Source organism: Pseudophryne corroboree, chromosome 4 (assembly GCF_028390025.1).
Source record: "Pseudophryne corroboree isolate aPseCor3 chromosome 4, aPseCor3.hap2, whole genome shotgun sequence".
Taxonomy (NCBI): domain Eukaryota; kingdom Metazoa; phylum Chordata; class Amphibia; order Anura; family Myobatrachidae; genus Pseudophryne; species Pseudophryne corroboree.
The window spans coordinates 20,418,330-20,432,236 of NC_086447.1; the positions used below are offsets into that span (position 1 = coordinate 20,418,330).

Below are 13,907 nucleotides of genomic sequence, written 5' to 3' on the forward strand. Positions count from 1 at the left end.
CTGCTCTACCAGCTGAGATATAGAAGGATTCCACGATTGTACACCTGTGATATTACGTGCAATTAAAATGATTGAGTGTTAATTTTAAACATTATCAACTTTCCAAGCAAAATGAAAAATGATTTGACTACACAAAAGAGATTCAACTACTTATTCCTGTGTTGCTTTATCACACAAATTGTCATGTTTAATCATTTGGAAAATATCACTATAGTTTGACTTATATTTGTGCAAATACGATCAACTGGCTACAGAGCTAGTTTGGAATGCACTTTCAATAGATTTTTTAGTGTAGCCAAACTCACATCAAGATTAGAGATGCTTGAGCCTATCAAACCTTCTACACTCTTTTGAATTTTGCTTGTTTTGTAAACTAATCAAGTGTTCAAGGAATGATGGGGATATTCCATTGTTTGCTATGATTAGACAATCCATTTTGGACAATGAGCGGCCCTTTTGAGCTAGTGAAGATAATTGTGCTACATGAAAGTATGCACAGACAATTATTTTTCTTTTTTTGCATTAAAGCACAATTTTTAATAACGGAGAGGTTAATGATATAATAATTAGCACTGAAAGTCATCTGACACGATTTGAAAGTAAAATGTTGTGCATTGAAAGTAACCAAAGCTCTTTTTACTTTGAGTGGACATCATTTTCTTTCAAATGAATTTGATATTTTGCTAAATGTACAAAACTTTCTTACAAATTTGACATTCAAAATGCATTTGTAATTAATAAATGGTACTTAGTATGGCTGCTGATATTCCTGGGCTCAGTCTCAAGGAGAGGAGGAGAATGGGGGATAGAGAAAGAGAGAACAGGCAGGCATCTTAAAGATTTTGATGTGCCAGTGCCTGACTCACCCTGAACATCACTGGTTTCAAGCTTTTAGCAAATTTTCTGAAAAATTGAACAACCATGTGGTCGTAGTCGGCAGGATTTGAACCTGCGCGGTGAGACCACAATGGATTTCGAGTCCATCTCCTTAACCACTCAGCCACAACTACCTCTCATGCAATGCGATGTTTTCACAAAATTTTCTCTATGGGTTGAGCTACTTCATTTCAGGCTGTGAGGATGACTGAAGTAATATTGTATCAGAGATGATTTAAATGGGAAGTTAATCCTGACCACAGTGGCCTGCGTTAATGATTTTTAAAATATAACTCGGAGAATGCTTTATACTTGGTATAGTTTTGGGTTTATAAAATGTCAGTACTGACATCTAAGTTTATCAAAAGCGTCATCCTTCGAGCCGGAAATGAAGCAGCGACCTTAGGATTTCTGTACCAATCTCTTTTACAGTCCTCCGCTCTACCAGCTGAGATATCGAAGGATTCCATGATTGTACACCTGTGATATTACGTGCTATTAAAATGATTGAGTGTTAATTTTAAATATTATCAACTTTCCAAGCAAAATGAAAAATGATTTGACTACACAAAAGAGATTCAACTACTTATTCCTGTGTTGCTTTATCACACAAATTGTCATGTTTAATCATTTGGAAAATATCACTAATAGTTTGACTTATATTTGTGCAAATACGATCAGCTGGCTTCAGAGCTAGTTTGGAAAGCACTTTCAATAGATTTTTTAGTGTAGCCAAACTTACATCAAGATTAGAGATGCTTGAGCCTATCAAACCTTCTACACTCTTTTGAATTTTGCTTGTTTTGTAAACTAATCAAGTATTCCAGGAATGATGGGGATATTCCATTGTTTGTTCTGATTTGACAATCCATTTTGGACAATGAGCGGCCCTTTTGAGCTAGTGAAGATAATTGTGCTACATGAGAGTATGCACAGACAATTATTTTTCTTTTTTTGCATTAAAGCACAATTTTTAATAAAGGAGAGGTTAATGATATAATAATTAGCACTGAAAGTCATCTGACATGATTTGAAAGTAAAATGTTGTGCATTGAAAGTAACCAAAGCTCTTTTTACTTTGAGTGGACATCATTTTCTTTCAAATGAATTTGATATTTTGCTAAATGTACAAAACTTTCTTACAAATTTGATATTCAAAATGCATTTGTAATTAATAAATGCTACTTAGTATGGCTGCTGAGATTCCTGGGCTCAGTCTCAAGGAGAGGAGGAGAATGGGGGATAGAGAAAGAGAGAACAGGCAGGCATCCTAAAGATTTTGATGTGCCAGTGCCTGACTCACCCTGAACATCACTGGTTTCAAGCTTTTAGCAAATTTTCTGAAAAATTAAGCAACCAGGTGGTCGTAGTCGGCAGTATTTGAACCTGCGCGAGGAGACCCCAATGGATTTCGAGTCCATCGCCTTTACCACTCGGCCACGACTACCTCTCATGCAATGTGATGTTTTCACAAAAGTTTCTCTATGGGTTGAGCTACTTCATTTCAGGCTGTGAGGATGACTGAAGTAATATTGTATCAGAGATGATTTAAATGGGAAGTTAATCCTGACCACAGTGGCCTGCGTTAATGATTTTTAAAATATAACTTGGAGAATGCTTTATACTTGGTATAGTTTTGGGTTTATAAAATGTCAGTACTGACATCTAAGTTTATCAAAAGCGTCATCCTTCGAGCCGGAAATGAAGCAGCGACCTTAGGATTTCTGTACCAATCTCCTTTACAGTCCTCCGCTCTACCAGCTGAGATATCGAAGGATTCCACGATTGTACACCTGTGATATTACGTGCAATTAAAATGATTGAGTGTTAATTTTAAACATTATCAACTTTCCAAGCAAAATGAAAAATGATTTGACTACACAAAAGAGATTCAACTACTTATTCCTGTGTTGTTTTATCACACAAATTGTCATGTTTAATCATTTGGAAAATATCACTAATAGTTTGACTTATATTTGTGCAAATACGATCAACTGGCTACAGAGCTAGTTTGGAAAGCACTTTCAATAGATTTTTTAGTGTAGCCAAACTTACATCAAGATTAGAGATGCTTGAGCCTATCAAACCTTCTACACTCTTTTGAATTTTGCTTGTTTTGTAAACTAATCAAGTGTTCAAGGAATGATGGGGATATTCCATTGTTTGCTCTGATTTTACAATCCATTTTGGACAATGAGCGGCCCTTTTGAGCTAGTGAAGATAATTGTGCTACATGAGAGTATGCACAGACAATTATTTTTCTTTTTTTGCATTAAAGCACAATTTTTAATAAAGGAGAGGTTAATGATATAATAGTTAGCACTGAAAGTCATCTGACACGATTTGAAAGTAAAATGTTGTGCATTGAAAGTAACCAAAGCTCTTTTTACTTTGAGTGGACATCATTTTCTTTTAAATGAATTTGATATTTTGCTAAATGTACAAAACTTTCTTACAAATTTGACATTCAAAATGCATTTGTAATTAATAAATGCCTCTTAGTATGGCTGCTGAGATTCCTGGGCTCAGTCTCAAGGAGAGGAGGAGAATGTGGGATAGAGAAAGAGAGAACAGGCAGGCATCCTAAAGATTTTGATGTGCCAGTGCCTGACTCACCCTGAACATCACTGGTTTCAAGCTTTTAGCAAATTTTCTGAAAAAGTAAACAACCTTGTGGTCGTAGTCGGCAGGATTTGAGCCTGCGCGGGGAGACCACTATGGATTTCGAGTCCATCTCCTTAACCACTCGGCCACGACTACCTCTCATGCAATGTGATGTTTTCACAAAAGTTTCTCTATGGGTTGAGCTACTTCATTTCAGGCTGTGAGGATGACTGAAGTAATATTGTATCAGAGATGATTTAAATGGGAAGTTAATCCTGACCACAGTGGCCTGCGTTAATGATTTTTAAAATATAACTTGGAGAATGCTTTATACTTGGTATAGTTTTGGGTTTATAAAATGTCAGTACTGACATCTAAGTTTATCAAAAGCGTCATCCTTCGAGCCGGAAATGAAGCAGCGACCTTAGGATTTCTATACCAATCTCTTTTACAGTCCTCCGCTCTACCAGCTGAGATATCGAAGGATTCCATGATTGTACACCTGTGATATTACGTGCTATTAAAATGATTGAGTGTTAATTTTAAACATTATCAACTTTCCAAGCAAAATGAAAAATGATTTGACTACACAAAAGAGATTCAACTACTTATTCCTGTGTTGCTTTATCACACAAATTGTCATGTTTAATCATTTGGAAAATATCACTAATAGTTTGACTTATATTTGTGCAAATACGATCAACTGGCTGCAGAGCTAGTTTGGAAAGCACTTTCAATAGATTTTTTAGTGTAGCCAAACTTACATCAAGATTAGAGATGCTTGAGCCTATCAAACCTTCTACACTCTTTTGAATTTAGCTTGTTTTGTAAACTAATCAAGTATTCCAGGAATGATGGGGATATTCCATTGTTTGTTCTGATTTGACAATCCATTTTGGACAATGAGCGGCCCTTTTGAGCTAGTGAAGATAATTGTGCTACATGAGAGTATACACAGACAATTATTTTTCTTTTTTTGCATTAAAGCACAATTTTTAATAAAGGAGAGGTTAATGATATAATAATTAGCACTGAAAGTCATCTGACACGATTTGAAAGTAAAATGTTGTGCATTGAAAGTAACCAAAGCTCTTTTTACTTTGAGTGGACATCATTTTCTTTCAAATGAATTTGATATTTTGCTAAATGTACAAAACTTTCTTACAAATTTGACATTCAAAATGCATTTGTAATTAATAAATGCTACTTAGTATGGCTGCTGAGATTCATGGGCTCAGTCTCAAGGAGAGGAGGAGAATGGGGGATAGAGAAAGAGAGAACAGGCAGGCATCCTAAAGATTTTGATGTGCCAGTGCCTGACTCACCCTGAACATCACTGGTTTCAAGCTTTTAGCAAATTTTCTGAAAAATTAAACAACCATGTGGTCGTAGTCGGCAGGATTTTAACCTGCGCGGGGAGACCCCAATGGATTTCGAGTCCATCGCCTTAACCACTCGGCCACGACTACCTCTCATGCAGTGTGATGTTTTCACAAAAGTTTCTCTATCGGTTGAGCTACTTCATTTCAGGCTGTGAGGATGACTGAAGTAATATTGTATCAGAGATGATTTAAATGGGAAGTTAATCGTGACCACAGTGGCCTGCGTTAATGATTTTTAAAATATAACTTGGAGAATGCTTTATACTTGGTATAGTTTTGGGTTTATAAAATGTCAGTACTGACATCTAAGTTTATCAAAAGCGTCATCCTTCGAGCCGGAAATGAAGCAGCAACCTTAGGATTTCTGTACCAATCTCTTTTACAGTCCTCCGCTCTACCAGCTGAGATATCGAAGGATTCCATGATTGTACACCTGTGATATTACGTGCAATTAAAATGATTGAGTGTTAATTTTAAACATTATCAACTTTCCAAGCAAAATGAAAAATGATTTGACTACACAAAAGAGATTCAACTACTTATTCCTGTGTTGCTTTATCACACAAATTGTCATGTTTAATCATTTGGAAAATATCACTAATAGTTTGACTTATATTTGTGCAAATACGATCAACTGGCTGCAGAGCTAGTTTGGAAAGCACTTTCAATAGATTTTTTAGTGTAGCCAAACTTACATCAAGATTAGAGATGCTTGAGCCTATCAAACCTTCTACACTCTTTTGAATTTAGCTTGTTTTGTAAACTAATCAAGTATTCCAGGAATGATGGGGATATTCCATTGTTTGTTCAGATTTGACAATCCATTTTGGACAATGAGCGGCCCTTTTGAGCTAGTGAAGATAATTGTGCTACATCAGAGTATACACAGACAATTATTTTTCTTTTTTTGCATTAAAGCACAATTTTTAATAAAGGAGAGGTTAATGATATAATAATTAGCACTGAAAGTCATCTGACACGATTTGAAAGTAAAATGTTGTGCATTGAAAGTAACCAAAGCTCTTTTTACTTTGAGTGGACATCATTTTCTTTCAAATGAATTTGATATTTTGCTAAATGTACAAAACTTTCTTACAAATTTGACATTCAAAATGCATTTGTAATTAATAAATGCTACTTAGTATGGCTGCTGAGATTCCTGGGCTCAGTCTCAAGGAGAGGAGGAGAATGGGGGATAGAGAAAGAGAGAACAGGCAGTCATCCTAAAGATTTTGATGTGCCAGTGCCTGACTCACCCTGAACATCACTGGTTTCAAGCTTTTAGCAAATTTTCTGAAAAATTAAACAACCATGTGGTCGTAGTCGGCAGGATTTGAACCTGCGCGGGGAGACCCCAATGGATTTCGAGTCCATCGCCTTAACTTCTCGGCCACGACTACCTCTCATGCAGTGTGATGTTTTCACAAAAGTTTCTCTATCGGTTGAGCTACTTCATTTCAGGCTGTGAGGATGACTGAAGTAATATTGTATCAGAGATGATTTAAATGGGAAGTTAATCCTGACTACAGTGGCCTGCGTTAATGATTTTTAAAATATAACTTGGAGAATGCTTTATACTTGGTATAGTTTTGGGTTTATAAAATGTCAGTACTGACATCTAAGTTTATCAAAAGCGTCATCCTTCGAGCCGGAAATGAAGCAGCGACCTTAGGATTTCTGTACCAATCTCCTTTACAGTCCTCTGCTCTACCAGCTGAGATATCGAAGGATTCCACGATTGTACACCTGTGATATTACGTGCAATTAAAATGATTGAGTGTTAATTTTAAACATTATCAACTTTCCAAGCAAAATGAAAAATGATTTGACAACACAAAAGAGATTCAACTACTTATTCCTGTGTTGCTTTATCACACAAATTGTCATGTTTAATTATTTGGAAAATATCACTAATAGTTTGACTTATATTTGTGCAAATACGATCAACTGGCTACAGAGCCAGTTTGGAAAGCACTTTCAATAGATTTTTTAGTGTAGCCAAACTTACATCAAGATTAGAGATGCTTGAGCCTATCAAACCTTCTACACTCTTTTGAATTTTGTTTGTTTTGTAAACTAATCAAGTGTTCAAGGAATGATGGGGATATTTCATTGTTTGCTCTGATTTGACAATCCATTTTGGACAATGAGCCGCCCTTTTGAGCTAGTGAAGATAATTGTGCTACATGAGAGTATGCACAGCAATTATTTTTCTTTTTTTGCATTAAAGCACAATTTTTAATAAAGGAGAGGTTAATGATATAATAATTAGCACTGAAAGTCATCTGACACGATTTGAAAGTAAAATGTTGTGCATTGAAAGTAACCAAAGCTCTTTTTACTTTGTGTGGACATCATTTTCTTTCAAATGAATTTGATATTTTGCTAAATGTACAAAACTTTCTTACAAATTTGACATTCAAAATGCATTTGTAATTAATAAATGCTACTTAGTATGGCTGCTGAGATTCCTGGGCTCAGTCTCAAGGAGAGGAGGAGAATGGGGGATAGAGAAAGAGAGAACAGGCAGGCATCCTAAAGATTTTGATGTGCCAGTGCCTGACTCACCCTGAACATCACTGGTTTCAAGCTTTTAGCAAATTTTCTTAAAAATTAAACAACTATGTGGTCGTAGTCAGCAGGATTTGAACCTGCACGGGGAGACCCCAATGGATTTCGAGTCCATCGCCTTAACCACTCAGCCACGACTACCTCTCATGCAATGTGATGTTTTCACAAAAGTTTCTCTATGGGTTGAGCTACTTCATTTCAAGCTGTGAGGATGACTGAAGTAATATTGTATCAGAGATGATTTAAATGGGAAGTTAATCCTGACCACAGTGGCCTGTGTTAATGATTTTAAAATATAACTTGGAGAATGCTTAATACTTGGTATAGTTTTGGGTTTATAAAATGTCAGTACTGACATCTAAGTTTATCAAAAGCGTCATCCTTCGAGCCGGAAATGAAGCAGCGACCTTAGGATTTCTGTACCAATCTCCTTTACAGTCCACCGCTCTACCAGCTGAGATATTGAAGGATTCCACGATTGTACACCTGTGATATTACGTGCAATTAAAATGATTGAGTGTTAATTTTAAACATTTTCAACTTTCCAAGCAAAATGAAAAATGATTTGACTACACAAAAGAGATTCAACTACTTATTCCTGTGTTGCTTTATCACACAAATTGTCATGTTTAATCATTTGGAAAATATCACTAATAGTTTGACTTATATTTGTGCAAATACGATCAACTGGCTGCAGAGCTAGTTTGGAAAGCACTTTCAATAGATTTTTTAGTGTAGCCAAACTTACATCAAGATTAGAGATGCTTGAGCCTATCAAACCTTCTACACTCTTTTGAATTTTGCTTGTTTTGTAAACTAATCAAGTATTCCAGGAATGATGGGGATATTCCATTGTTTGTTCTGATTTGACAATCCATTTTGGACAATGAGCGGCCCTTTTGAGCTAGTGAAGATAATTGTGCTACATGAGAGTATGCACAGACAATTATTTTTCTTTTTTTGCATTAAAGCACAATTTTTAATAAAGGAGAGGTTAATGATATAATAATTAGCACTGAAAGTCATCTGACATGATTTGAAAGTAAAATGTTGTGCATTGAAAGTAACCAAAGCTCTTTTTACTTTGAGTGGACATCATTTTCTTTCAAATGAATTTGATATTTTGCTAAATGTACAAAACTTTCTTACAAATTTGATATTCAAAATGCATTTGTAATTAATAAATGCTACTTAGTATGGCTGCTGAGATTCCTGGGCTCAGTCTCAAGGAGAGGAGGAGAATGGGGGATAGAGAAAGAGAGAACAGGCAGGCATCCTAAAGATTTTGATGTGCCAGTGCCTGACTCACCCTGAACATCACTGGTTTCAAGCTTTTAGCAAATTTTCTGAAAAATTAAACAACCAGGTGGTCGTAGTCGGCAGTATTTGAACCTGCGCGGGGAGACCCCAATGGATTTCGAGTCCATTGCCTTAACCACTCGGCCACGACTACCTCTCATGCAATGTGATGTTTTCACAAAAGTTTCTCTATGGGTTGAGCTACTTCATTTCAGGCTGTGAGGATGACTGAAGTAATATTGTATCAGAGATGATTTAAATGGGAAGTTAATCCTGACCACAGTGGCCTGCGTTAATGATTTTTAAAATATAACTTGGAGAATGCTTTATACTTGGTATAGTTTTGGGTTTATAAAATGTCAGTACTGACATCTAAGTTTATCAAAAGCGTCATCCTTCGAGCCGGAAATGAAGCAGCGACCTTAGGATTTCTGTACCAATCTCCTTTACAGTCCTCCGCTCTACCAGCTGAGATATCGAAGGATTCCACGATTGTACACCTGTGATATTACGTGCAATTAAAATGATTGAGTGTTAATTTTAAACATTATCAACTTTCCAAGCAAAATGAAAAATGATTTGACTACACAAAAGAGATTCAACTACTTATTCCTGTGTTGTTTTATCACACAAATTGTCATGTTTAATCATTTGGAAAATATCACTAATAGTTTGACTTATATTTGTGCAAATACGATCAACTGGCTACAGAGCTAGTTTGGAAAGCACTTTCAATAGATTTTTTAGTGTAGCCAAACTTACATCAAGATTAGAGATGCTTGAGCCTATCAAACCTTCTACACTCTTTTGAATTTTGCTTGTTTTGTAAACGAATCAAGTGTTCAAGGAATGATGGGGATATTCCATTGTTTGCTCTGATTTTACAATCCATTTTGGACAATGAGCGGCCCTTTTGAGCTAGTGAAGATAATTGTGCTACATGAGAGTATGCACAGACAATTATTTTTCTTTTTTTGCATTAAAGCACAATTTTTAATAAAGGAGAGGTTAATGATATAATAATTAGCACTGAAAGTCATCTGACACGATTTGAAAGTAAAATGTTGTGCATTGAAAGTAACCAAAGCTCTTTTTACTTTGAGTGGACATCATTTTCTTTTAAATGAATTTGATATTTTGCTAAATGTACAAAACTTTCTTACAAATTTGACATTCAAAATGCATTTGTAATTAATAAATGCTACTTAGTATGGCTGCTGAGATTCCTGGGCTCAGTCTCAAGGAGAGGAGGAGAATGTGGGATAGAGAAAGAGAGAACAGGCAGGCATCCTAAAGATTTTGATGTGCCAGTGCCTGACTCACCCTGAACATCACTGGTTTCAAGCTTTTAGCAAATTTTCTGAAAAAGTAAACAACCTGGTGGTCGTAGTCGGCAGGATTTGAGCCTGCGCGGGGAGACCACTATGGATTTCGAGTCCATCTCCTTAACCACTCGGCCACGACTACCTCTCATGCAATGTGATGTTTTCACAAAAGTTTCTCTATGGGTTGAGCTACTTCATTTCAGGCTGTGAGGATGACTGAAGTAATATTGTCTCAGAGATGATTTCCATGGGAAGTTAATCCTGACCACAGTGGCCTGCGTTAATGATTTTTAAAATATAACTTGGAGAATGCTTTATACTTGGTATAGTTTTGGGTTTATAAAATGTCAGTACTGACATCTAAGTTTATCAAAAGCGTCATCCTTCGAGCCGGAAATGAAGCAGCGACCTTAGGATTTCTATACCAATCTCTTTTACAGTCCTCCGCTCTACCAGCTGAGATATCGAAGGATTCCATGATTGTACACCTGTGATATTACGTGCTATTAAAATGATTGAGTGTTAATTTTAAACATTATCAACTTTCCAAGCAAAATGAAAAATGATTTGACTACACAAAAGAGATTCAACTACTTATTCCTGTGTTGCTTTATCACACAAATTGTCATGTTTAATCATTTGGAAAATATCACTAATAGTTTGACTTATATTTGTGCAAATACGATCAACTGGCTGCAGAGCTAGTTTGGAAAGCACTTTCAATAGATTTTTTAGTGTAGCCAAACTTACATCAAGTTTAGAGATGCTTGAGCCTATCAAACCTTCTACACTCTTTTGAATTTTGCTTGTTTTGTAAACTAATCAAGTATTCCAGGAATGATGGGGATATTCCATTGTTTGTTCTGATTTGACAATCCATTTTGGACAATGAGCGGCCCTTTTGAGCTAGTGAAGATAATTGTGCTACATGAGAGTATACACAGACAATTATTTTTCTTTTTTTGCATTAAAGCACAATTTTTAATAAAGGAGAGGTTAATGATATAATAATTAGCACTGAAAGTCATCTGACACGATTTGAAAGTAAAATGTTGTGCATTGAAAGTAACCAAAGCTCTTTTTACTTTGAGTGGACATCATTTTCTTTCAAATGAATTTGATATTTTGCTAAATGTACAAAACTTTCTTACAAATTTGACATTCAAAATGCATTTGTAATTAATAAATGCTACTTAGTATGGCTGCTGAGATTCATGGGCTCAGTCTCAAGGAGAGGAGGAGAATGGGGGATAGAGAAAGAGAGAACAGGCAGGCATCCTAAAGATTTTGATGTGCCAGTGCCTGACTCACCCTGAACATCACTGGTTTCAAGCTTTTAGCAAATTTTCTGAAAAATTAAACAACCATGTGGTCGTAGTCGGCAGGATTTTAACCTGCGCGGGGAGACCCCAATGGATTTCGAGTCCATCGCCTTAACCACTCGGCCACGACTACCTCTCATGCAGTGTGATGTTTTCACAAAAGTTTCTCTATCGGTTGAGCTACTTCATTTCAGGCTGTGAGGATGACTGAAGTAATATTGTATCAGAGATGATTTAAATGGGAAGTTAATCCTGACCACAGTGGCCTGCGTTAATGATTTTAAAATATAACTTGGAGAATGCTTTATACTTGGTATAGTTTTGGGTTTATAAAATGTCAGTACTGACATCTAAGTTTATCAAAAGCGTCATCCTTCGAGCCGGAAATGAAGCAGCGACCTTAGGATTTCTGTACCAATCTCTTTTACAGTCCTCCGCTCTACCAGCTGAGATATCGAAGGATTCCATGATTGTACACCTGTGATATTACGTGCAATTAAAATGATTGAGTGTTAATTTTAAACATTATCAACTTTCCAAGCAAAATGAAAAATGATTTGACTACACAAAAGAGATTCAACTACTTATTCCTGTGTTGCTTTATCACACAAATTGTCATGTTTAATCATTTGGAAAATATCACTAATAGTTTGACTTATATTTGTGCAAATACGATCAACTGGCTGCAGAGCTAGTTTGGAAAGCACTTTCAATAGATTTTTTAGTGTAGCCAAACTTACATCAAGATTAGAGATGCTTGAGCCTATCAAGCCTTCCACACTCTTTTGAATTTAGCTTGTTTTGTAAACTAATCAAGTATTCCAGGAATGATGGGGATATTCCATTTTTTGTTCAGATTTGACAATCCATTTTGGACAATGAGCGGCCCTTTTGAGCTAGTGAAGATAATTGTGCTACATCAGAGTATACACAGACAATTATTTTTCTTTTTTTGCATTAAAGCACAATTTTTAATAAAGGAGAGGTTAATGATATAATAATTAGCACTGAAAGTCATCTGACACGATTTGAAAGTAAAATGTTGTGCATTGAAAGTAACCAAAGCTCTTTTTACTTTGAGTGGACATCATTTTCTTTCAAATGAATTTGATATTTTGCTAAATGTACAAAACTTTCTTACAAATTTGACATTCAAAATGCATTTGTAATTAATAAATGCTACTTAGTATGGCTGCTGAGATTCCTGGGCTCAGTCTCAAGGAGAGGAGGAGAATGGGGGATAGAGAAAGAGAGAACAGGCAGTCATCCTAAAGATTTTGATGTACCAGTGCCTGACTCACCCTGAACATCACTGGTTTCAAGCTTTTAGCAAATTTTCTGAAAAATTAAACAACCATGTGGTCGTAGTCGGCAGGATTTGAACCTGCACGGGGAGACCCCAATGGATTTCGAGTCCATCGCCTTAACCACTCGGCCACGACTACCTCTCATGCAGTGTGATGTTTTCACAAAAGTTTCTCTATCGGTTGAGCTACTTCATTTCAGGCTGTGAGGATGACTGAAGTAATATTGTATCAGAGATGATTTAAATGGGAAGTTAATCCTGACTACAGTGGCCTGCGTTAATGATTTTTAAAATATAACTTGGAGAATGCTTTATACTTGGTATAGTTTTGGGTTTATAAAATGTCAGTACTGACATCTAAGTTTATCAAAAGCGTCATCCTTCGAGCCGGAAATGAAGCAGCGACCTTAGGATTTCTGTACCAATCTCCTTTACAGTCCTCTGCTCTACCAGCTGAGATATCGAAGGATTCCACGATTGTACACCTGTGATATTACGTGCAATTAAAATGATTGAGTGTTAATTTTAAACATTATCAACTTTCCAAGCAAAATTAAAAATGATTTGACTACACAAAAGAGATTCAACTACTTATTCCTGTGTTGCTTTATCACACAAATTGTCATGTTTAATTATTTGGAAAATATCACTAATAGTTTGACTTATATTTGTGCAAATACGATCAACTGGCTACAGAGCCAGTTTGGAAAGCACTTTCAATAGATTTTTTAGTGTAGCCAAACTTACATCAAGATTAGAGATGCTTGAGCCTATCAAACCTTCTACACTCTTTTGAATTTTGTTTGTTTTGTAAACTAATCAAGTGTTCAAGGAATGATGGGGATATTTCATTGTTTGCTCTGATTTGACAATCCATTTTGGACAATGAGCCGCCCTTTTGAGCTAGTGAAGATAATTGTGCTACATGAGAGTATGCACAGACAATTATTTTTCTTTTTTTGCATTAAAGCACAATTTTTAATAAAGGAGAGGTTAATGATATAATAATTAGCACTGAAAGTCATCTGACACGATTTGAAAGTAAAATGTTGTGCATTGAAAGTAACCAAAGCTCTTTTTACTTTGTGTGGACATCATTTTCTTTCAAATGAATTTGATATTTTGCTAAATGTACAAAACTTTCTTACAAATTTGACATTCAAAATGCATTTGTAATTAATAAATGCTACTTAGTATGGCTGCTGAGATTCCTGGGCTCAGT

At 35.8% G+C, this 13,907-nt stretch overlaps 10 non-coding genes across 10 annotated transcripts; all 10 read right to left on the reverse strand.

The window, feature by feature from the left end:
* Positions 1-928: 928 nt before the first annotated feature.
* On the reverse strand, positions 929-1,010 carry TRNAS-CGA (transfer RNA serine (anticodon CGA)). Its single transcript has one exon. It is a non-coding gene; the product is annotated as a tRNA-Ser (tRNA).
* Positions 1,011-2,241: 1,231 nt separating this feature from the next.
* Positions 2,242-2,323, reverse strand: TRNAS-CGA (transfer RNA serine (anticodon CGA)). The gene has a single exon. It is a non-coding gene; the product is annotated as a tRNA-Ser (tRNA).
* Positions 2,324-3,554: 1,231 nt separating this feature from the next.
* TRNAS-CGA (transfer RNA serine (anticodon CGA)) lies at positions 3,555-3,636 on the reverse strand. Its single transcript has one exon. It is a non-coding gene; the product is annotated as a tRNA-Ser (tRNA).
* Positions 3,637-4,867: 1,231 nt separating this feature from the next.
* On the reverse strand, positions 4,868-4,949 carry TRNAS-CGA (transfer RNA serine (anticodon CGA)). The gene has a single exon. It is a non-coding gene; the product is annotated as a tRNA-Ser (tRNA).
* Positions 4,950-6,180: 1,231 nt separating this feature from the next.
* TRNAS-CGA (transfer RNA serine (anticodon CGA)) lies at positions 6,181-6,262 on the reverse strand. The gene has a single exon. It is a non-coding gene; the product is annotated as a tRNA-Ser (tRNA).
* A 1,230-nt stretch (positions 6,263-7,492) lies between these two features.
* On the reverse strand, positions 7,493-7,574 carry TRNAS-CGA (transfer RNA serine (anticodon CGA)). Its single transcript has one exon. It is a non-coding gene; the product is annotated as a tRNA-Ser (tRNA).
* Positions 7,575-8,804: 1,230 nt separating this feature from the next.
* TRNAS-CGA (transfer RNA serine (anticodon CGA)) lies at positions 8,805-8,886 on the reverse strand. The gene has a single exon. It is a non-coding gene; the product is annotated as a tRNA-Ser (tRNA).
* A 1,231-nt stretch (positions 8,887-10,117) lies between these two features.
* Positions 10,118-10,199, reverse strand: TRNAS-CGA (transfer RNA serine (anticodon CGA)). The gene has a single exon. It is a non-coding gene; the product is annotated as a tRNA-Ser (tRNA).
* A 1,231-nt stretch (positions 10,200-11,430) lies between these two features.
* On the reverse strand, positions 11,431-11,512 carry TRNAS-CGA (transfer RNA serine (anticodon CGA)). Its single transcript has one exon. It is a non-coding gene; the product is annotated as a tRNA-Ser (tRNA).
* Positions 11,513-12,742: 1,230 nt separating this feature from the next.
* TRNAS-CGA (transfer RNA serine (anticodon CGA)) lies at positions 12,743-12,824 on the reverse strand. The gene has a single exon. It is a non-coding gene; the product is annotated as a tRNA-Ser (tRNA).
* Positions 12,825-13,907: the final 1,083 nt, after the last annotated feature.